Source organism: Desmodus rotundus, chromosome 13 (genome assembly GCF_022682495.2).
Source record: "Desmodus rotundus isolate HL8 chromosome 13, HLdesRot8A.1, whole genome shotgun sequence".
Taxonomy (NCBI): domain Eukaryota; kingdom Metazoa; phylum Chordata; class Mammalia; order Chiroptera; family Phyllostomidae; genus Desmodus; species Desmodus rotundus.
The window spans coordinates 69,543,485-69,567,880 of NC_071399.1; positions in this window are offsets into that span (position 1 = coordinate 69,543,485).

Sequence of the window (24,396 nt, forward strand, 5' to 3'; positions counted from 1 at the left end):
TTACTTTTTATTAATAGTTTTAGAAATGAATTTTAATTTTTATTACTTTGTTGTTAGATAATGCTGGTTGTATCATTTATATTTGGGGGATAGTTTCTTTTTTATTTAATATATGGTCAGGTTTTCTGAATATTCTACATACAACTGGAAAGACATATTTACTAGAGCTGGAATTCACAATGAGATAAATATTACTATTGGAATCTACCATATTGATTATGCTGTTTGGGTGTTTTCCATTCTTATGACTTTGTTGCCAAATTAATCAATTTGTGTCTGTGAGAGGTATGTTAATATTTCATATTATGATATTTTATGTGTTTCTACTTTCCTTTTTGGTCATTTCTTTTATATGAAAGTCATTGGTGTGCTTTCATTATGAACTGTAGCCTTTAGCAGTATAATGTGACTTTGTCTTATTTAATTGTTTTTGAGGGGTTGTATCTTGTTCAATGTCAAAATCATTAACCCGATTCATTTTTCTTTTCATTTCCTGGTATATTCTGGAATATCCTTTTTTTTTTCTCACTCTCATGGACTTTTTGCGGTTTTTTTTTTCATTTTATGTCTGTTTTATATAATTAAAAATCTAAAATAGTTAGATTTTGCATTGTTAGCAACTTATAAATATTTTTAAGTGGGTAAGATAAGGCCTTTTACATTCATTAATAGGACCAATTTATTGTCTCAAATTAGCTATCCCCCTTTTTCTTATTATACTATTTATATTTATAGTTTTCTAAAAATTATAATTCTACTAATTATCTATTACAGATACTACTTTTAAAAATTTCTACAACCTCAATATGTGCAGTAATCAAATTTGGTAGTAATGTCTTCAGTATTTACTACCTCTGTTCATATTCATTTTAAATATTTTACTTTCAAGCTAATACCCATGTGCAAATCAGTAATCTTTCTTTTCATCTTTGTTGAGATGTAATTGACAAATTAAAATTGAATTTAGCCCTGGCTGGTGTAGCTCAGTGAATTGAGTGCCAGCCTGCAAACCAAAGGGTCACTGGTTCAATTCCCAGTCTTGGGCATGTGCCTGGGTTGCGGGGCAGGTCCCCAGTAGGGGACGTGTGAGAGGCAGCCACATATTAATGTTTCTCTGTTTTTCCCTCCCTTCCCCTCTCTAAAAATAAATAAATAAAATCTTTTAAAAATTTTTAAATAAAAAATAAAATTGAATTTACAAATTCCAACCTATTATTAAAATAGTGTGTTCTACATATGTACAACATAAGATTCTGCCATTTTTATCCTTGTAATTTAGTTTCCATATAACTCAACAATGACACCAGATATTTTGCTGAAGTTTGTCCTAGGTTTTCTCTTAGTTGTCTGGAGTACATTCCTAGGAAATTGTGCAAGAAGTGCTTGAGAGATTAATCCTTCGGTTTTGACATCTTAGTAACTTAAAACTACTGGTCTCTGGCCTTTATCCTTGAAGTCAGTTTGACTGAACTAAAAATCCTAGTCAACATTTCCATTCTGTGACTGCCTGAAACGTCTGTTGGTCCATTGTCTTCAGAGGTTAAGGGTTGCTGTAAGGGTCTCATTACTTTAGAAGAGACTTAGATGTTTGCCTTGGCTGACAGATGTAAAAACTCAGCAGTTCAAATAGAATATATTCTGTTCCAGCACAATTTTCCAGTGAGTAGTACTCCCTATCAATATGAGATTCTATTATTATTACTTCTACTATTTCTTCAGAAAAAATATACTAACAGACACTGACAGTCATGCACACTTTTAATGTGTCCATTACATTATATTTGTTTTGTTTGTTTTTGTTTACATCCATATGAGGATCCATAGTTTCATGACCTAGCCTAAAATGCTTGTCAGCCTAAACAGGTAAATATGTCCTTTATATCCAGTCTGAAATAATGATATGAATAATTATTTTTAAGAGTTTTTACCGGGATGCCCTCAGAAATCACCCTCAGGGTTAATTGTAATAACACGTATGAGGTAGGTCCAGAAAGTATCCAGCCATGTGCTATGCAAAATAGAAACATTTATTGAAGATACAAGAACCATTGTACCCAGTACAATGGCACCTCAGTCCCCTTCAAAGTAGGCACCTTAGGACCCCACACAGTTCTCCCAATCACCATCAGCTGCCCCATCATATTTCCCTGAATTATGTCAATGGTCTGAAATCTCTTTCCTTTCAAAGGTGATTTTAGTTTGGGGAAAAGCCAGAAGCCACAGGGCAACAAATCTTGGCTGTAGGGGCGCTGAGTCACCTGGGTGACTTGATGTTTCACCAGAAAAACTGCACAAGACATGATGCATGAGCGGGGAAATTGTCCTGATGAAGCTGCCAGTCACCATTTTGCCCAGAGCCATGACCTTCTGAATCATCCAGATAGTTTCTGCGGAGGAATGTTCAAGCTTAATGCAAAATTTGGTGTAGATTCATTGTTCTCCTTGCTCAGTCATTCTGAATGTGACAGCCACACAGTACACATGCTCACTCAATGGCATCTACTGCCCCCACTGACTAGCACAGTGAAGTCATCATTGTTCATGAATGCACATGCATGCATTCCAGTCCACTCTCCTTAGCTGCCAGGTTACATCGATGTCGCACAAACTGTTTTCATTATACTAACAATGGTTACACTTTTTCCAGACTTGTATATGTCAGTATCTGCACCTTTGACTTCAGTTCACCCAAGAGCAAGTCCGCCTACGTAAATTATAATATGTACTCCCTTCTCCACTTTTGCTAGCAAAGAAGATACTTATATTCATTGTTGTAAACAGCAATTACATAGTTAAGGCAATTGTCTAGGCATGATATTTTAAATACTAAGGACATTAAAGTTGCCTAGAAGAGAACTATAAGGGATATTCATTTTAATACAAATACACAACACATATTTTAACAAAAAGCCAAAATTTAAAGAGGATCAGTAAACACAACTCAAAAAGAGCATAATTCCACAGGGCTTATTTTGAATGTAGTATACATTCATAAAAGCGTGAAACAGAATGGAAAGAGAAAACCTTTTACATTGAAACTAACTGGTCATTTGAAACCAAGGAAGTTATATTTAGTAAAGTTTCTTTACTTTAGAATTAACAAAGCCAGAGTAATAAAAATTCTATTCTTATGTGAAGAAAGAATATTTTAGATTATATGGCTATATTCAAATTGGTAACTTCAAACTAATTTTTCCTTAGATTTTTACTAAATTAGCAAGGAAATTCATTAGAAATAAAAGCACTACATCCTGGCCAGGTAGCACGGGTGATGAGAACTTTGTCCTCACGCACCAAGGTCGTAGGACTTATCCCCCATCAGAGTAAATATAAGAATCATTCCAATGAATGCATAAATAAGTGGGACAACAAACAGATTTTTTTCTCTATTTCTTTCTCTCTCCCTCCCTAACATCAATAAATAAAATTTAAAAATAAATAAATAAAAGTGTTATTGTTTGTAATACCATATCAAGAAGATTAATTTGCACAACATTTTTTATAGTCTAAACAAATGTTAAAAGTGCATATTCCATACAACTGCCTCAGGTAAAACACTACCAGAATCATGTATCCAACTGACATAAATGTAGCAAGTATATGTTTAAAAATATATATTGTTCATTTGCCATGATTCTGTCCATGAATCTGAATTAAAATAATTTTAACAAAAAGCTAAATAATGTCTTTTGGACATCAAATTACATGCAATTTAAATATATAATCACTTTTTCTTTAGAAAACAGAATAATAAAAGAAGTGATGTATATTCTTAGATTTCTTTTTATTGTGGTAAAATGCATGTAACATGAAATTTACTGTTTTAACATTTGTAAGTGTATAGTTCAGAGGCCTGTAGTACATTAACAATGCTGAGCAACTATCACAATTATCCACCTCCAGAACTTACTCATCCTCCAAAACTGAAACCGTGGGCCCGCTGAGCAATAATACCCCACTCTCTCAGCCCCTGGCCGCCACTACTGTGCATTCGGACTCTGTGAATTTGCCTATTCTGTGTAACTCAAATACATGAAACCATACAGTATTCATCCTGTTGTCGCTGGTATATACATTTCATTTAGCATGATGGTTTCAAAGGTCATCTATATTGTAGCACACATTAGAATTTCATTCCTTTTTAAAGCTAAATAATATTCTGTTGTATGAATGTACTGCATTTTATCTATTAATCCGTTGATGAGCATTTGGGTTGTGGCTACCTTTGAAATACATTCACTATAGCAGCTACCGAGGAGGCTGCTATAAACATCGGCATGCAGATAATTTCAATTCCCCATTTTCAGTTATTTTAGATATATACTTAGGATGCTATATTTAACTTTTTGATGGACAAGTATACTTTTTTCATATACATTTTTTACTTTAATGGCTAGGACGGATTACCATAAAGCTAATAAAGTGAGAATAATGTGGAGAATATTTAAGTTAAATTATGTTTGTTTTATGGAAAAATGACTTAATTGACTATTTCAGTGTACAAATACATTGCCTTTTCTAGTCCTGCATGGACAATATGCCTCTCTGGTCTTTGAAAGCAGGCATAATGTCACATCCAAATTGTTACAAACAAAAAAGAAAATCTGCTATTTCACCCAAACCACATACTGTTATCCTTTTTGCAGAGTATATTTACAGACTGTCTACTATGTGTGTACAAGTTACTGTGTTAACACAATTTGGGATATTATTATATACACTCAAGATATTTTATTTATAACATATCTGTATTTTCATATTACAGTATTATTGTAAATCGTTACATGGATAGACTATGATTTATATAAAACAATATTGGCTGCCTAAAATATTTTTAGGATTTTGTTATCACAAATAAAGTAGCATTTATCATTCTTAAAGATATATATTTGTCAAATTGTGTAATATTTCCTGGATGAAAATAATTAGAAGAATTCATTGGTAAAGGATTATATACATTCCAAATTTTGCTAATTTTTATAAAGTTTAATTTTGCCATTAGAAAATTATTTTCTATATATCACCATTCTAAGGAAATCCTTTAATGACTCAATATTATAAAACTATTCTAACTTCTATAATATTTTAAAATTATACATTTTAACATGTCTGAAAATTTTTTCATGGTAATAGGCAGGAATCAAATTTAATTGATAAATTAATATTTTGTAAAAAGCCTCAGATATATTGATAAATAATTTAGACTATAGAATATTAGAAACATTTTTTACTGGTTCATTTGACCCAAATTGATGTATAGCAAAACTTGTTGAAAATCTTTTATGTGAATTTCAATTTCTTATTTTGAATACAAGAAAATCTATCATTATTGCAGGAATACGGTAAATTAAAATAAGTAAATAAGATTAAGTGAGGCAAGTATGTTAAAAATTGCTGACGAGGTAGGGGAGAGCAATGGGGAAAAATGCAAGACAACTATAACTGAACAATGAAAAAAAGAAAGAATACTTTACAGAAAAAAAGATTAATTTGTTTGATATTATTGAGAGTTATAATGCGAAACAAATGAAATTCACTTTCAGAGAAAGTTTTAAATTTAACCTAACAACTTCAGCTACCTTTACAGACAAAAGAAAAAATTATTAATTCTTACCCTCAGGTTACAATATGTTTGAAGTCATAGTATCATACACCCAAGAAGAAAAGGGTTAAATATATTTATAAAATTAAGGTCCAGTAAAATTTGTTGATATATAACAAAAGCTAAAATAAAGAAAAAGTGGCAGTCGAATATGTACTGTTTAAAAGTTGCTGACAGAAGTGCAAATATAGGTTCTGTATTGAAGTTGTTTATTAATCTTCAAAACTATAATTTAGCATATTATCAAAGTCTTACCCCATTTATTTTAATTCATCTCATAGATATATTTTAAGATTTTATTTATACATATTTGTAACACTGGGACATATACTGAGATATAAAATGAATATTAACCAATGATACTTTTAAGAAATTAGAATCCTTTTGCAAGAGCTTAGCACATTTCCATAGTTCAAAGCGAAGCTTCTGTACTGACACAGAAGGCAAGATCACACTCCTCAAAGTGTAATTAAACTTGCAATATGAACAACTGGCAGGAATATAAGTCACTGTTTTCTGCTGTTTTCTTTCAGAAAGATTTCCTAAAATTGTATAACTAATCTCTGCATTTTATACAGCATAGCGTAGAACATTTTCCTATTTTTTGTCTCCTACCTATGTAACTTTTTCCTTGGGTGATTAATTACTTTAAAAATAAAGTCATGTTTGCAGTACAGTATGCCTTTGCATGTAGAAATAAAACGAAGCCTTGGATATCCATTAACTTTAGTTTTATCTTTTCTTTGTCCTGCCTATTTTTAATGTTGAAAAAAAATGACGACATAATGGAGTTCATCATCATCCTAAATCAACTTATGGATGGAAGTTAATGACAGAAAAATAATGCATCACAGAGTTCTTTCTGTGGTATTACATTAATGCAAAAATAAGTGGCATTTTAGCTTTCTGTTTCAATGATGTTGGTTATTATTTCTCTGAGTAAGCATAACTTTGTTTAGTAACCTCGGTTCATAGCAGAAGCCAGACAATTGCTGTCAACTTAACGCAGCCATTGAATCTTTCTATCTGCTGCTAATATCCTAGCCATCCTTTAGTTGATTCTTACATCTCAGCTTTCAGAAAATGAGTGATTACATCTTCATACCCTTTCCCTTCAGCTTTATGGAATGAACTGAATTACTTAATAGGTCTTACTCTGCCCTTTGAATTCCAGGTCTGAATTCTCTGCTGAACTATCTAAGAGTCTTAAAAATAAATTCTCAATGAAGTCATAGCCTACATTTCTCTTTGAACTTTTATACAAATGTCACAATGCTCTATTATATAAAATTAATTCAAAACATAATGTTACATATACTCTTACCCTTTAGTTAGCTTTCAACTTCAGTGATTCCTCATTGCCATTGTTATGAATTTCAGAGATATAAGTAAATGGCCATAAGGGCATTAACTAATAAAAAAAAAAACTATTCACCTTCATACAGCTCCTTCTGAATCATGTGCAATACACCGTCTTTGAAAAAAAAAAGAGAATAGATTTTGATTATGGTTTTATCCTTTCAATTGTGTTATTTCAAAAATAATTAGTCCAGCTTTGTGATAGAAAGTATAGTCAAGTAATAAAGCAAAATCTGACACCAAGTAATGGAGTTCTGGAAATAAAATCGTGGCAAGATGAAATCCATAATATTTAACTGCATTGCCAAATTAAATGTGTAAGCCATATTTGTACTTCTTAAGTGCAAGTTATATATCTTTAAAATTATGTAGGCAAAATAATATCCAAATGGCCTAAAAAATAATGGTAAAAACAGATTGTGTTGTAATGAAAAAAAGGAGAAAAATACAGGGATCATAGACCCTTATTAGACATGTGACTTTAGAACTAATCAGCCAACCATGTCATCTTCAAATGAGGAAAACACTTTCCAGCAGAAGAAACGAAACTGCATGAGACATATGCATAGGAACTGGACCTAAAACTCATGTTCTCTATCATATCAGCAAATTACTAAGCCAACAGTATTCAAGAGAAAAAATAATGTATCTTTTATTTTTCAAATCCCTTATCACACAAAAATATATATATTCATTGGCAACTTATTCTATTCCTTTTAGTTGTTCTCCCCTGCTATAATTAAATAATGCATAAAACATAACTATAATATAAAAATAAATTTTATCAGTAAAATTTGAGGCTAATTTATTGTTTTCTGTTTTATATTCTATAGATTATTGAGATAAGGTTCAGATTTAATTAGAAAACCCCTACAAGAAATTTGCATATGCAAAATAAAATTTAAAGGAAAGTAATTAGAAATGAGAATAAAATTTGGTAGTGATAAAAAGACAAAAAGTAATATGAAAGCATAGAAGAATAAAACAGAATAAATAGAATATGTACAAAGAGAGATGAATAAAGGCACTTCTAGTTGAATGCATGGTTTTTAAATGAAATAGGCAAACAGCTAAATGTTATCAAACCTCAATGTACTTTCAGAGGATAAAAGCACCTTTGAGAGCTAGATAGTTGATACATGTACCCAGTCTTCATCTCAATAATATGGAAGTGTGATATTAATATCTAGCTGGTTGGACCGTTAGCCCAAAGCTCACTTGCATCACTGGTCTCTCCTACTGTGGTGCCGCATTATTCTTTGGTCTGCAACTTCTCTACACAGATGGGAGAAAAGATGTTCTGTACACTACAGGGAGCAGTTGCTGAAACCTCTGATTTTCTGACTTTCTGTACAACCTCAATGCTTAGCCTTATATACTTTTTATATAAAGAAAGATCTGGAAAAGCATAGTATTTTTTTAAAAAAAGATTTTACTTATTTATTTTTAGAAAAGGAAAAGGAAGGAGAAAGAGAGGGAAAGAAACATCAATGTGTGGTTGCCTCTCCTGTGCCCCCTATCCAGGACCTGGCCTGCATGCAACCCAGGCATGTGCCTTGATTGGGAGTTGAACTAGTGATCCTTTGGTTCCCACACCGGTGCTCAATCCACTGAACCACAGCAGCCAGGCAGGACTTATTTCTACAGAAGAAATAATTGGACCACAACACTGGGGAAAAACAAGTAAATTTGATTTTCTGAAGCTTATCCATTCATGAGAAGAATCCAGAGAGAAATTCAGATGACTAAACTGAAGGATATATATTTCACAGGTATTTACTGAATAACTATTACATACAAGTCCTTATTGTAGCCCCTAAATTGGCTGAGGTGAACAAAACAATTGTGGTCTCTCTCCTCACTAAACAGGAGACAGTATTCTAATAAAATCATACAATCCATTTCACACTGGTGGTGAGTATTCTGAAGAATAAATCAAGAGTGCCATATCAGGGGAATACTGGCCACATTTGGGAAGACACAATAGATTAATAGGGACAATAGCTAATGGGTAAACTCACAATAAGGAGTTAAAAAAGATAAAAGACTCATGAGGAATTGCCAGGACAGAGAAACTGGGGAAGAAAAGAGTTTAGAACAAACAATAAAGGATTTTTGTTATAGTTTCTTGTCTGAATGTACATTATGTATCATTGACCATTGTTTAATTAAATAATTAGTTATTCAATATATGTGCAGTCCTAAGCTGAATACCATATCAAAGTACAGATTTTGAGGTCGTGTCTCTAGGCCATTTGGATTTGTCATCAAAAAACAAATTGCTTTAAAATTGTTGTTCTTGTTGATGCCTGAACTACTACAAATAATGAGTTATATTTTAAAACTATATTTTAAGGGCTCAAAATAAGTCAGTATTATTAGCTTTCAAGAAAGAAAAACATATGAAAAGTTAAATATCTTCTATGGTTCTTTTAGCAAGTAATGCTTTATGTTGGATCTATTTCACTATTGACAGGTAAGAATGACTGATCAATTTGAAGGAGAAAAAAAGTCTCCCTATTCTGGAGTTTCTCCTTTTTTAACCTTATAAACCACACTTGGTTAGAAGTTCACTAGCTTGAAGTTGGTGACTGTCTTTGACATGTCTTCATGACTCTCTGAAAGTTTCCATCTATAAACCTCTGAGAATAATAACTATATGGATATACACACAATGGATTGAAAACTTATTCCCCAAAGAACGTCTAGGAGATAGGAATTATCTTTCACATCCAAAAGACGCAAGACCTTACATAGTTGGAGAAGACATAAGATGTAGAATCTACGTACTTGAAGTGTGTCAGATTGTCAGTGATTTGATTAAAGAGATAAGAGTGAAACAACTTTCTCTGTTTTTTTTTTCTAAATTATCCCCTAAGAAAGAAAATAATTACCCAGATATGGTTTTCAATTATGTTTTTTTTTTGGGGGGAAAGCAGCAATAACACTCCCACACAAAGCAAACTTTTGCTGGATCCCAATCTTGGAGTTCTATGACTTTGGATGATAAATAATCATGAACTTATTTTTGCTTTTACTTTCTGTTATCCTTCTTTCATTTTTATTGATAGAAAAAGTTGGCTAAGTTTAAATCAAGTCTAGACTTATTGATTGCAACTTGTCATTTAATTGTATCTTCTATTATGTAGTAATAGCAGGAAAGCATTCTCAGATGTTCGCATGAAGGGTGTCATGCATAGCAAATAAGTGATGGATGGGTTACGTACTGTGTTTTAAAAAGTATTAGCTAACCTGCTTACTAAACCACTTAAATATTTTTTTTAAATCTTTGGATCTAGGGAGACAAGAAAGACTGGAGGGAAACAAATGCTGTATTGATTATTTTTAAAAGTTAAAAAGAGTAATCTCAAATAACTTGAAAGAGTGACATCAATAATGACATCAATACTTAATAAAATAATGGACCAGATAGAGAGGAAATGTTAAGTCCAGAGGCAATAAAATCAAGAACAATAAAAAAGATGAGTTTTCAGGTGAAAATCATGACAGGTTATCAATATTAACTCCCAATAGAATTGAAAAAAAAAACAAAACTAGCAAGTAGAAGAAAGAAAAGCAGTGTGTATGTACATACAATCCTCTGTTAATAAATGAGGTCTAAAAAGATCTATGATTTTAAGTATTCTCAAAGTCATATTCAAGTACACCTATTCTTACACCAACCAGCACTTTTTATTTCTATCCTTAGCTTTAATTCTTATGTGCTCATTGAACTTGAACGATTCCAAACAAGGCAGAGAGAGCTTTTGAGAGAAAATACACAAAAAAGATGGGTTGTAAAATATTAAATTTCACTGTGGTTTTCTGAAAGCAATCTCCTGTCTATACTGATGGGTGCTAGGATGCACTGTATGAGTGTAGATACTGGAACCAAAACACCTTCGTTAAATTTTGGTCCTTCCAATATTCTAGATACATACCCTTAAGTGATATGCTTAATATGTATTAACGTCATCCATATAAAAGGGGTGTAATACATTCTCTGCTATTTTCATGAGCATAACATGTGGAATGCCCTAGTCATGATAAACACTATATCATTGGTAGTTTTATTTATTGAATTATTTAAAGTAATTTTAGATATTCCCATCACTTTAAGTGTTGTTATTCGGTACAAATTTTAGTGAAGAACCTGATTAATTCTAGGTACTTTCCTGGGTCCTGGGAATGCAATAGTTAGGTAAAGAGATAGAGTCCTAAGTTAATAACAATTTGGCTTAAAGGTGGAGTCAAACATAAATTCACAACAGCAAGAATAACAACAATGTATTATGTGTGTGTGTGTGTGTGTGTAACACATATAATTTCAGTTTTCAGTAAAAGCTATGAGCAGAAATGATAGATACTAATCTGAGCCACTATTGGCTCTAAAAATCTATCAGTTATGCTTTTTCTCCACGTCAACTGCTTTCCCATGGGTTCTGGTTCCTTGACTTACTGGATGACCCAGCTTTCTCCTGGCCCAACCTCACTCTCCCACAGTCTTGCTTCCAGATCGGGTGAGACACTGGTGCCTTGAAGGTTGGATGGACCCATGTTCCAATTCTCAAGTAGCATTTCCCATTGAGATGTTTGATATTTGATAAGCCAATACTCACTAACTTACTGTTGTCCCTTTTTGCTATTTTTATTATCTAGTGGAATTTACTCTTTAATGTAATATGCTCCCCCTTCAGCTAAAATGAAAACTCCACAAGGATTCTCTCTATATGTATTTTGCTGTCCCATCTGGGCAGCAAAGCATACTAAGAACACATTAGGGCATACTATGTATTTAATAAATATTTTATAATAAATGAATGAAGACCAAAAGATATGATTATAAATCCAAATTAAAAATGGTAACAGGACTAAAATCAACAAAAATTATAAACTGAGTGTTTTCCTTCTCCCTTCTTATGAGTATTCTTCCTTCTATTTCCTGTTCACTTTCTCTCTCTAATGTTTACCCCTTCTCTGCTAAATATGCAGTAAAAAAGGAAAAGATGGACATTGGAATTTAAGAAAAAAAGAAAGAAAGAAATGAATAAGCCCTGAGGAAATTAGAAACAGTTAAATGGTCCTAGGGCACCTACGGAATGACTGGAAGCCAGAAGGGTACAGAAGGCTAAGCATATGCGGGCATTATAAGACTTACCAGTTAGTTTGACTTTTTCCTAAGCCAGGAAAGGGTTCCCTTGAGAGAAAAACTTGATCCAATTTGTGTATGTATTACTCTAAACTCCTGACATTCCTCCCACTTTTTACTCCAATTTTTAAACTATTCCTACAAAAATTTCAAACTAACAGAAACTGTATAGCACAGGAGCAGAACGGACTTCTTGGACACCTTTGTCACCAATAAGGAGACACTGTCAGCCACGTGAGTTATGTCAAGTGTGACGTCAAGACTAAAGTAATGGGTTGCAACAGAAATGCCCTTAGGAGGGGCCCCAGAACACCCCAAACCACAAGTCTGGACACTAGAGGAGGACTCCATCAGGACACTGATGTGAGTGGAACCACTGCACTTTGCAGGCCATGAGAACTCAGAGGTCTGACAACTCACCCCTCCAGCTTCTCTATACCATGGGTCACGCTCCAAGGCCTGCTGGACCTCCCATAATCCACACACACCACCACCTAATCACCTGGCTTGAGACCAAAGACCACCTCCCCAACTGCGGGTGCCACCAGTGACTGGGACTTCCCATCAGGTGCTCCACTTGCTTCTACCATGTAAGCTGCCCTTCCCTGTGAGAAATCTGCATGTGACACAAGTGATTTATTGGGGAGGTCTTCTCTAATGAAGCCAGCATTATGGAAAGACACATATGTGCATGAATGACTCCTTTCGGGAAGGTTCCCTTGCTCAAGATGGTAAACAAACTGTATGGAGCCAACATGCACACCACAGCTTTGGTACTAGACATCACTTGTTGCTTTAGACAAGGTTTCCTTGTTAGCCTTCTCTACGGCAGGCTCATCCGTCCCTCTGTACCTCCGGGGCGGAGACAATACTCTCCAACCTCCCCACTGCTGTTTCTTCTGATAATTACTTCTCTGCCTATTCTTTAAAACTCTCTTTTCCCTCAACCCTCCCACAGACTACCACGGAGCTCTTACTTTACCTTCATGCTTCTGTCTACTAAATTGAGGGCCAATTCCTTGATATTCTTCTTATTCGTTGAGGAGATGGCACCTTTTTCATAGCAAATCATCAAATCTAATCACCACTCTGGAGCAGTCTGATTATGTGAACAGCTTCTCCAAACTCATTGTCACAGTGATCGTTATAAAATGAAAATCAGAACACATCGCACTACTCCTCGGATTATTTCATGGCTTTTTTTCCCTGCTAGACTAAAAAGTGCATATAGCTCAGCCTGTAACAGCAGCTCCCCACGCAGGGTAATTTTGCCCCCAGCGGATATTTAGTAATGGCTGGAGCTAAGTCCAATTGTTGCAGCTGGAAGGGTGCTGCTGACATCCGGTGGGTAGAGGTCAGGGAAGCTGCTGAACATCCTGAAACACACAGGGCAGCCGTTCACAACAAACTGTCATCTAGTCCAACATGTCAATAGCACTGAGGTTGACACCCTCTGGCCCAGAAAGTCTTCTGTGATCTGGAACCTTGCTATCAATCCAACAAAATGTTTACCATTCTTCCAACTCACTCACTTCACTTGAGTCACGTTAGCCTCCTTTCCTGCCTTTTGATTACCAAGCTCTTTCTTCACTGAAGGGCCTTGGTCGTTATTGATGCCTAAAAGAGTGTTTCTTGTCCCATTCGAGGTGGAGAAAAGTGTGGCATGTACACAAGTGTCCTGAATGGGCCAGGGCTCAGGCATGAAACTGGACAGCTAAGAAAATCTAGCAGAATTCTGGACATTTTTAGATATATAAAGGTGTTAGAAAATTTACCTAAGAATAATAGAAACCAGTGATCATAAGCAGGGGAACAGCGTGAAGACATTTCTGTTTTAATATTATAAGAATGATTCTAAGAGGTAGCATTTATTGATTGTATTTTAATATTCAGAATCTGGGAATTCTCATAGATCCTCCCAAGAGCACCATGATAAAGTGAATATTGCTATTCACACTTACAGGTGGGAACACAAAACAAAGTGATTATAACCACCTTCCAGGGTCACCCAAGCTCTTACGTGGGATAGGCAGGATTCGGTTCCAAAATTAGTTCCAAAACCAGCACTCATCACTAAAAGCCAGACCCAAGAAAAAATGAGACAGGCAAGACAAAAGAGCGATTCTGTGTAACAGTTAGAACTGGGGCAGATCGAGGGGCAGTGGAAATGTGAACCCAAAGAGTAGGGAGAGATATAAAATTAAATGGATTTGAGAGAAAATTAGAACATTCAATTAATAGGACTTGAAACCTGAATGTGAGGGTAAATAAAAGAGGAAAATTTCATAACTGAATTGGTTCCAGAATGGGTTAATAAGGTATGTAAGTGTTATTATTCTTTATTTTTATTATTGTTAAATAAAACAGAACAGTTAACTCAGATAATTCTAGTTTTGTGATTATGGAGAACTTGTTAGCTATATAAACATAGCTCAGGGAAGAGTTATGTCCTCTGACTTAGAGGTTAGTAATCAGCAAATAGATGGTAATGGACACCAGGACTTGGACAAAATTCACCTGGGGGAGTTTGTAAAGTGATGAAAAGAAAAGCACTATGTTACTATCCAGAGAAACCTCAACAGATGTGAAAGAAGAAGAAGCAGAAAACTCTGCAAAGGGCTACCACCAAAGCACAGCTAGAGCAGGAGGAGGAAAACCCAGGCAAATCGTGGATGTAAAGAAAAGAGTTTCAAAAAAGAGAAATAGGCAAATAATGTTCAATGTTTTTAGAGCTCAAGTATGATAAAAACCACAATATTGTAATTTGATCAATGACATGGTGTTAGTAAGAACGCAGATGAAGACAGTGCTTGTGGAGCAATGGGAACAAAAGGAAAATTGTAACAGGTGAAGTGAGATAAGTGGAGACAAATGGATACAGAACGAAGATAGGACAGGAAGCGATCGGTTTATAATGAAGAAATGTGAGCTTAAGTATGGGAGTAACAAAACTTTGTTAAAAGAGATGAGGGATTGAAAAAATGGAGAGAGGGACAGAGGGAGGGGGAGGGGGAGAGAGAGAGAGAAACGGAGAGAAGAGGGAAAGGGAGGGAAGGAGAGGGGAGAAATGGGCCGGAGAGAGAGTAAAGGGGAGTGAGGTCACATGAGAGAGGGAGTGAGAGACTGAAAAATGCAGAGAGGCATTTTCTTGCTTGAGAAGAAGGAAGGAGACAGCACGTAGAGTAAAGATAGCAGTAGCTGGCTGACAGGAGAGTCCAATTTCTCCACCTCTGGGGGGTGGGGAGTGGGGGAGAAAGGGAAGAGGGAATGCAAAAGCAGATGACTTTGAATTTGTGGAATTAGTTCCAGAATTTCTAGGGTGTGCTTCTCAGATTCGCACTATTTGTCCAGTGCTGTGAGTGTTGAACCCTTGTCATTTGACTGAGAGGAAGAACCAGCTGGTGAAGGAAGGCAGAGGCATTTGAGGAAAGGAGAAAGTGTCTGAAATAGCCGCAGCACAGAAGAGAGAACGCAGACTAAGGAATAGTAGCGCCTGTAGAACTGTTGTTGCTCCTGCACTGGAGGAGACGCTGGTGCGTGGAGTTGCTGATTTTCACGAGCAACACCTAGCCTCCCGAAGGTAGACACTTGGCAGACTTTTGGATTCCTTCAACACTGAGGACTTGTGGCCAAGACTGAAAAAGCAATGGAATGCACTGTTGCCTGCATTTATGGGAGAGGTGAATACAAACTGGAGATGCAATAGGATCTTGTTGAGGTCACAGGAGTAGTTTAATGGAAAAGCTAGAGGAATAGGATAGAATGGCTGGACATTGAAATGTATTATTTCTGAGACAAACTCTTCTGCTTGGTGGCTGGGTCCCTGTACAGTCCTGAGTAGAAGAAAAAGGACCTGGAGGTACTATGGTCAAAAAAAGTTAAGGCCAAGTGTAAAAGTGTAGTCGCCCCAGGCCTTTGCCTGCCTTGCCTTCGGATGGCAGCAGACTTGTGCAGCAGAGTATCAGGCAGATGCCAGGCTTTCCAGGGGTCAGCTCCTCCTACGACCTCTGCTTCTCTCCTTGCTGTGCAAACCGTACCTATTCTTTTGCATTGCAGTTTTTTATACATTATTACATTCAACTACATATATTCAAACTTTTCAGCAAGAAACACCCCCTCTTTTACACTGGACTAAAAACACAGTCATATCAAAAAATGTATAAATGGTATAAATTTTTAGACAACTATGATATAACAGAGGAAACCTCATTGGTTAATGCAAAAGGCTTTATAGCAGGAGACTGATGTTTCAGAATCCTTGCAGTTTATCATAAACTCCTGGTATTACTGGAAGTGTTGTGGATCTGAAGAAGAAAAATTTATTTATGCAAACCCCAAGAAGAAATTATCCACTGAAATGAACTCCCCATGGTCAACGGAGGGGGTCCAACTTCTTTGAATAATAAGAGTCTAGTGGCTGTTTGCTGACAGGGGCTTTTCACCTGCTCTGTGAAGAGGGAAGAACCTTAGTCTGAACTCCAGGCTTCCCACGTGGGGCCCTGCTTGTGTTTTCCGTCACAGTCCACCACTGCAGGGAAACTCTGGTTCCGACTTTCTACCAAAGAACTGAGACCTGCATAATTGGATACCTAATTAAAATAAAACAACCTAGTTGAGAACGTGAGTGGGAACTTTTGCTATAAAAGCTTGCCTCTCCTTTGTCTCGGTGGAACACAATTTAGGGTGCTACCTGATTAAATCTGTCTCCCAGGCTGTAGCTCTGTTTTGCTCAAATAAGTGGTTTTTATTCTTTATTACTGTCTATAATTAATTTTGGTTTACACCAAGATAAAAACTTGCTTAGTACCTGCTTTTATCATCTGAAGAAAGAACATTTGATGTTTACATACTGAGGTAATATTTATTAAATGAAAATATGCATTAAGAAGTCCATCCTTCTGAATAAAAAAGATGATATATATTAAATCTTCAATATCAACAATTAATATTTACTACAGATAAAAATGAACCAAAGGGATATAAAGTGATTTTTAATCAATAGGTGAGTACAAAAAGATGTGAAAATCAATGAGGTAAAATTGCTTTCCTCTTAAAATAATTAAATTAAAATCAATTTATTGCCACATGATGGACTACAATTCATGTAACCATGACTTTTGGGATTTAGAGTGCCCAACAATTAGTCCCGACGGATTACAGAACTCAGAGAGTTTGGTAGATATCACCAAAGACTTTGGTGTACTTATTGGTGAGGAAGAAGACTTTTACATAAGGATGGTCCTTGCTAAGCTCATCAATGCAAATGCATTTTAGAAGGATTTCAGATGGTTTCTACAAGTCTAGGTTAAGGAATAGGTTTCTTTTTGTCCTTCTAAACAGCGTCATTGAGACATATGTAAAACAAACAGTGTCACTGAGAGAGATGTACTTCAGAGAGTACAATTCTGTATGTTCTGACAACTGTATGCATCTGTGAAACCGTTGCCCCAGAGCGATAATGAACATGTCAATTTCCCCCGGAGTTTCCTGTGTCCCTTTGTAGCTGCACCTTCTCTTCCCTCGCCCCAACCCACAGTCCTTCCTGTCCAATGAACTGCTCTCTGGTACTGTCGATTAATTAGCATCGTCTTGAGTTGCATGCAAAGGGCAGCATCATTCAGCATAGACTCATTTTGCCTGACATTTTTTCCAGTATAAAAGCCCATCCGTGTGATCCACTGTGTTAAAAAAGTAAATGCAGATAAAAACTCAAAAGAAAACCAAATGTCCATCAGCACATAAAAAATGAAAAAACTGTAATGTACCCACTTCATGGAATATTACTTGGTAAGAAAACAGAATGAACTATTAATATATGCTTCCAAAACATATGGATCTCTAAATAATTGTGGTGATTAAAAAGGGAAAAGATTATAAACCTCATGACTTTATTTTTATAAAACTAGAAATATTTGCAAAACATACATTTGATAATCTACTATTCAGAGTATATCTGTTGTGTCTTTCTCATGGTAACATGTTACAGCCTTTGAAACCACAAGAATGTCACGTCTTTAATACGACGTCTTCCTTAAAGCGAGCCAGCGTTCTCCCGTCTGATGGCCCCTCAACACACCATATGGCCCCTCGACACACCAGATGGCCCCTCGACACACCAGATGGCCCCTGGACACACCAGACAGTCCCACCCCCTAAATCACTAAGCTCTTAGGACATGCGGTTTTGGTCAGTGGCAAACTGTCTTAAGAATAAAACCTCAAGTCTGTTGATTAAGAGAATAGAATGTTGGTCAAAGTAAAGATACCATCTTGAACTCAGTTGTGTCAAATCCCAGGCCCATGGAAGCAGAAGCACCCTATTGACCACCTGGGCATGAAACGAGACAGAAGGATTCCATCGCTGATATCAGGACTTGATGCTGTTAGAGTAGGCAGCTAGTTAGGTGTTTACAAGGAGAAGGGAGAACGCTGGCTAAACCAGCTTCTAGACACTCCAGGGGACAGCCACCTTCCCCTAACAAGAGATTTAACAACCCTCCCCCCTACCCCCCAAGTGGAGAGGAAGGGATGGCTTTTCCATATGCCCAGGGAGAAACCAGTTCATTCTCCCAGGGTGGGAGGGAGAAATTCCTTTTCTGGGTGCTTGCACGACAGAAACCACGACCTCTTGGGGGAGGTCAGCACATGCGCAGTAGGAGCCAAAGTGGCAACCTAAAGGGGAGGAGTAGACTTGGGGAAATCTGGGGTGGGGGGAATCAGATAGAACAAGGACGTGTAACCCCAGAAGATCCAGGAAAGGGATTGGTTAGGGGGAGGGCCCGGCATAAGCCTGCAAAGATTTAAGGAAAAGATGGGTCAGTTTGAAAGAAAGCTTACCCCTTCCCAAGCCCAAGAAAATGCAATCAATCAAAGTTTAACAAAAGCCCGGGATCTGTTCCTTTGTGCATTCTCCCCCGGTAGCAGCCATGTGGGCCCACCAGGCCCCAGCGCAGCAGAGAGCAGAGACTGGGCTGGGCTGGGCTGTGCTGGTGTGGCCCAGGCTGATGGCATTACTGTTCTGGACCCTGACTCTTCCGTTGGGCATTGTGCTCACAGGCCCAGGACTTCTCCCACAGTGAGACAGAGCTGAGCTACCAGGTGGAGATGAGACATGGAGCCCCTGGAGAGTCCTGTTTTCCCTCCCATAACTCAGACCACTGTGCCTCAAGTCCTTCTCTGCGTGGGTGCATTTCCCATGACTGTGGAGGAATCCTGCTTCTACCAGCAACAATACAATGACCATCTATTCCCTACCTGGCCCAAACCAATCAATAGCGCCAGGACCCCACCTGTTTTAGTCACCATGATTAATAATTTTTCCTGTACAGAAACTGCCCCCTTGCTGGCCGCCAGAGAGGGAGGCTTTAGAAAAACTGGCTACCTGTGCATCCAGGCTTGGTGCCATTTCTTTAAATAAGGCTTTACTTTCTTTGCTGCAAACTCCTGTTTGTGTCTTTCTGGGTTTCGATGTGTTCAGGCAAACAAACTCCTTTACTTCGGTAACAGCTTCTATATTGTGTCAAGAAGAATCACAACTATTCCCATTTCTTTAGAGGGTTTTTAAGTTAGGCATATATTGTGAAATTTATTAAATTTAGTTGTTATTGTTAGTTTTTTACCAATAAATTCTTATTTGGCAATTTTGCATCATGCATACATTTCTAGAATCTACTAGCGTAAAATCGTGGAGCATTTTTTAAAGTTATCACTAAATTTTATTTCCTATTATTTTACTTAAGAACTTTGCATTTCATTTTCTGAACATAATCTATGTTTGTCGAACCTTTGTTACTTTTTGAGTATACTGTAGTTTATAATAAGGAACACGTATTTGGTCTTCCTCTCATTCCTGGCGTGGAACTCCTTGTAATTTCCTACCTGATAAGAGCTGTGGGTGTATCTTTTGTTATTATATTTGGTCTTTTGTCGTCAGTCTGTGAAATAGCCCCAGAGCAATTAAGGTAAAAGAACTATCTTTTGTTATTAATACAAGCCCCTTTTAACTACACTTGAGTTTAGGTTAACTTGGCAGTTTTGAAAAGCTGCTGGATAACCACAAGGTGAGGGAAAAGGGGTTAGAGGTTGTCATCCTCATTGACAGAGGATTTGATCAAAATGCCTAAGTAACAAAGCCTCCAAAAAATCCCCAAAGTGCAACATTTGAAGAGGTTCGTGAACAAGAACACACCAGGTACTGGGGCTGTGGCCACACCAAGCCCTACAGGGACAATCGCTCCTGTGCTCAAGATTTCCAGGCCTCACTGTATGTGTCTCTTCATCTGTCTGGTCTTTTATATCCTTTTAATGGTAAGTAAACTCTTTCCCTACATTCTATGAGAAGTTCTAGTGAATGATGGAACCTGAGTAGGGGTCATGGGAAGCTTTGTTTTGTGGTGTCAACATAAGAAATGTCCAAACCTGCTAGAATTTTTATGAGTTTATTTGAATCAAATGAATGATAATTGCTGGGAAGCAAAATCTCAACAGATAAAGAAAATGTCAATTTTGTACCTTATTTTATACATTACAATCAAAAGAGAACACATAACTGGGTTACGTGGAATCCACTGATGATAGATTAGGGATGTGGGAGAAAGCAAAGCTGGGAAACCTCTGGGATTGGATAAAAAGTAAAATGATAGACACATATTTCTTTTACACAGATGAGCACGATCTCATTAACCATCAACAATTACCACAACAAAAATAACAGTGAGGAGATTCATGGTCTCCCTATGGTGCTATACCTGTGCTTTGAGGTGCCCAGTAAAAGGAAATTTGACATTCCAAAGGTGTTATGACAGGTGCAAAAAGACAATGGACAGGCTCAATAAAGGTAAAGACTGACCTTTGTCAGGAAAGATTTTAGCCTGGGCCATGACTGCCTGCCATGACCTGCTCTAAGTTACAACGTTTCAATATCAAACCATCGTGAAACTGGAACGTTGGTGCTGGAGCTGCCTGTCCCTACAGGGGCCAGTAAGTAGAGACAAGGATTGAATCTTTATGGACGCCCTATTCAGATGCCAGTGACTGAGAAGATGGTGGGTTATGTACCCTCACTAACCAGCTTAACATCTCAAGCTGATTTTTTAAAAAATATATCTTATTTATTTTTAGAGAAAGGGAGAGAGAGAAACACCAATATGTAGTTGCCTCTCATGTGCCCTGAACTGGGGACCTGCCCCACAACCCAGGCACGTGCTCTGACTGGGAATCAAACTGGCAACACTTTGGTTCACAGGCCAGTACTCAACCACTTAGCCACACCAGCGAGGGTATCAAGCTACCTTTTTATAGGGAGAAGGGAAGAGTAAGTTAGGGGTTTGGAAAAAGGTTAATCAGATAAGAGTTGTAGTCCTGGTAATCAGATAAGAGATTTTCCTAGTAATTCTTTATCGGCTGATCAACAATTTTTATCTGCATCACTGGACTTCGGGTAGGCCACGCCTTACGGTTCTGGGAATAACATCTTTCCATGTGCATTAATCACTTAAGCCTATCAAGTGAAGATAAAATCTTCAACTCTTGAGTTCCCCAATCATTCCCATGTGGAATACTTTAGGCCTGTGAGTTTATAAGGCCATCATGCAAGTCTCCCCTGAGCTTGACAGGGTTAGTATGTGGCCCCTTTTCATCCACAGTGGCCAAGTCAGACGGAATTAGTGGGAAACCTGGGGATCCACCACTTGCAGTTGGCTGTCTCATGGAACTGAGCCCTTAGCCTGTGGCGTCTGCACTCATTCTGGGAGTTAGTGTCAGAACTGAGTTAGATACATTTGTTACTGAATAAGAACCAGATGCAGAGTGGGTCTGCCTCCAGCTGGCCTGCACTTCGTGCAGGAAAGATTTCACAATATGTGTCCAGGTGATTTTGAGAGTGCGTTTTTTAAAGCTGGAGATGATGGAAGAAGCTAGGGCTTAGGGTAGAAGAAGCAACAGGAGAGAGCCTAGGTGGGGCTCCTTTGGCTGTCTAGAAATGTTAAAGGAAAGAAATGAGCTGAGGCAGAGCTCACTGGAAAGTCAGAGAAAAGGGGCTTTGGAGGCAGGGTGGGGGGTTAGCACAGGATAAGCTGCTGCTCCCCTGGCTATGAGTCTCCTGGGGATACTTAGGGTTAAGAAGATGCATGCCACAGAGGGACATCATGCCCTGGGGCCTTCGTTTTCAGGGCTTTAAAGTCTGGGAGTTTAGGGGAGTCTTAGGGGAGGATCTCAATAGAACATTCACCAGTTTTATGCTGATGCGCCAAAATGAGATACATTCCCTGATCTGTCCTTGGGTGTGTTTGGCACAAATGGCACCAATTGGATTTTTGTTATCTATCTCCCCGAGTAGGGTGATTTAAGCTATTTACTGTCTAGGTGGAGAGGGGCAGTGTAAACCACTTACTCTTATGTGTCCTTGGTTAGGGAAGATAGGGTTATGCCATTTACTATATGGCTGTAAACTGCTTGGCCTTAACTGTCTCAGTTTCCCTGTTCCACAGTCCTGGAGTACTAGCCCGTCTCTCCTTCTCATATTAAATTTTCTCATAATGACTATGTACACTTGATTTCTGCTTTCTTCCCCCCACCCCTTACCTTTCACTTTCTTTTTCTGCCTGGGAACTTGAAGCATTCTTTAATTTGAAGTTTATAGAATTCATTACAATATATTTGAGGAATAATCATAATACAAGCATGCTACTGTACTATACCTTTTGACCTATGGTTTCAAGTATGGTTTTAATTACAGAAAAAGTGTACTATTTAATTTTGAACGTGCTTATTTTTCTCTTTAACTAGGGAATAGAATTTTTTGAAATGTTACCTCCTCTCTTAACTATTATTTGCCTAACGTCTTTTAGCATTACCTTTCCTCCTCCATTTCCTCTTTCGCTTCTTGGATGTACCTTATGCCTTCATGAAACTGCAAACTTTTCTATTTAAGGTAGTAGTAATCTGTTTAGGTTTAAACAATTAATATTTATTTCAAATATACTGTTTTTGATTACCATGTTAATAGTCTTTAGTAAAGAATGGGAATTTACTGGGATGTCAAATGTGATTTGAATGTTTATATTTTCTCCCTTAGCATACATTTTTAAATAAATTTGCATCACGTGCAGAGTTGTGTGGCTGTAAGCAAAGGACCTATATGTGAGTTTGGCTGGTTACAACGTGTAGAACTTTGGCGAATTTGTGAACTCTTTTCAACTACAAGGCTACTATGTATTGCTGTAGATAACAATCTGTGTCCAATCATATATCTTTAAAAATGAGATAACTTGCTTCTGAGAAAATACATAACTTATTTCTAAGGAGTACCCCATTTAGTTTGCAGGTGCTAGTCAAATAAACTGTTTTAAATACTAGGTATTATCCAGTTCATTCACTGAGGATGCTGGCCTTTTCATCTTGTTTGGATGTCCTGTGGAATAATCCTGTCCAGTCAATTATGTAACATTCGGTCATGCAAGGAAGAAGAGCCCTATAAAATAACACACCATGCAAGTGAAATACTAATGAGCTGCTTCTATATTGCTTTCTCCCATTGATGTTATTCTAGTAAATTTTGTCCCTGTGTTTAAGATGGTTAACCTGGCACTTATTATGATAACAGCATATGCGAATAAAAGAATAAATTACAAAGTGCATGATTCCTATTGATGTAAGCATTTGTTCTCTATCAGGAATGTGCCCGGTAACAACAGTCAAACAATGCTCTTTACCTTCCAAATTGAACATTGCACACTGCCTGACTTTATATATAATTACTTAACATAATTGTTTCTGTCAAGAATAAATGAAGTCTTAAAAGAACAATGCAATCATTACAAGTGGAGCATCTTAAGATATATATTATGCTGGGCTTTTTGCCCTTGGTGCTTTCTGGGTTAATATTAATGACTAAAGCATGCATCTTCAGGCACCAAAACTAGATCTCTGAGCCCCTGAGCTATTCATGGGTAATTTTAAATACACTTTCATTGCTCAATGGAAACCTAGTAAAAACAGTATTTGTTTGCAGTTAATTTGTTCAGCACAAGTGAAAACATGTTGAAGATGCAGGGGTAGGAGAAATGGGGGATCAATATCCATTTTTAACACCAAATAAGGCATATTTTGCATTGTTAAAATGAGTAGTTTCTTTGAGTCACTGAGCTTCATCTTAGAATTCTGGTTTGCAAAGTGTATTTACATATCATCCTCTCAGATTTAAATGTATCGAATGAAAAAATTATAAGGTAGTTTACATACATAGATAAACCTGAGACAGTTATAACTACATAATGAAGTAATGCAAT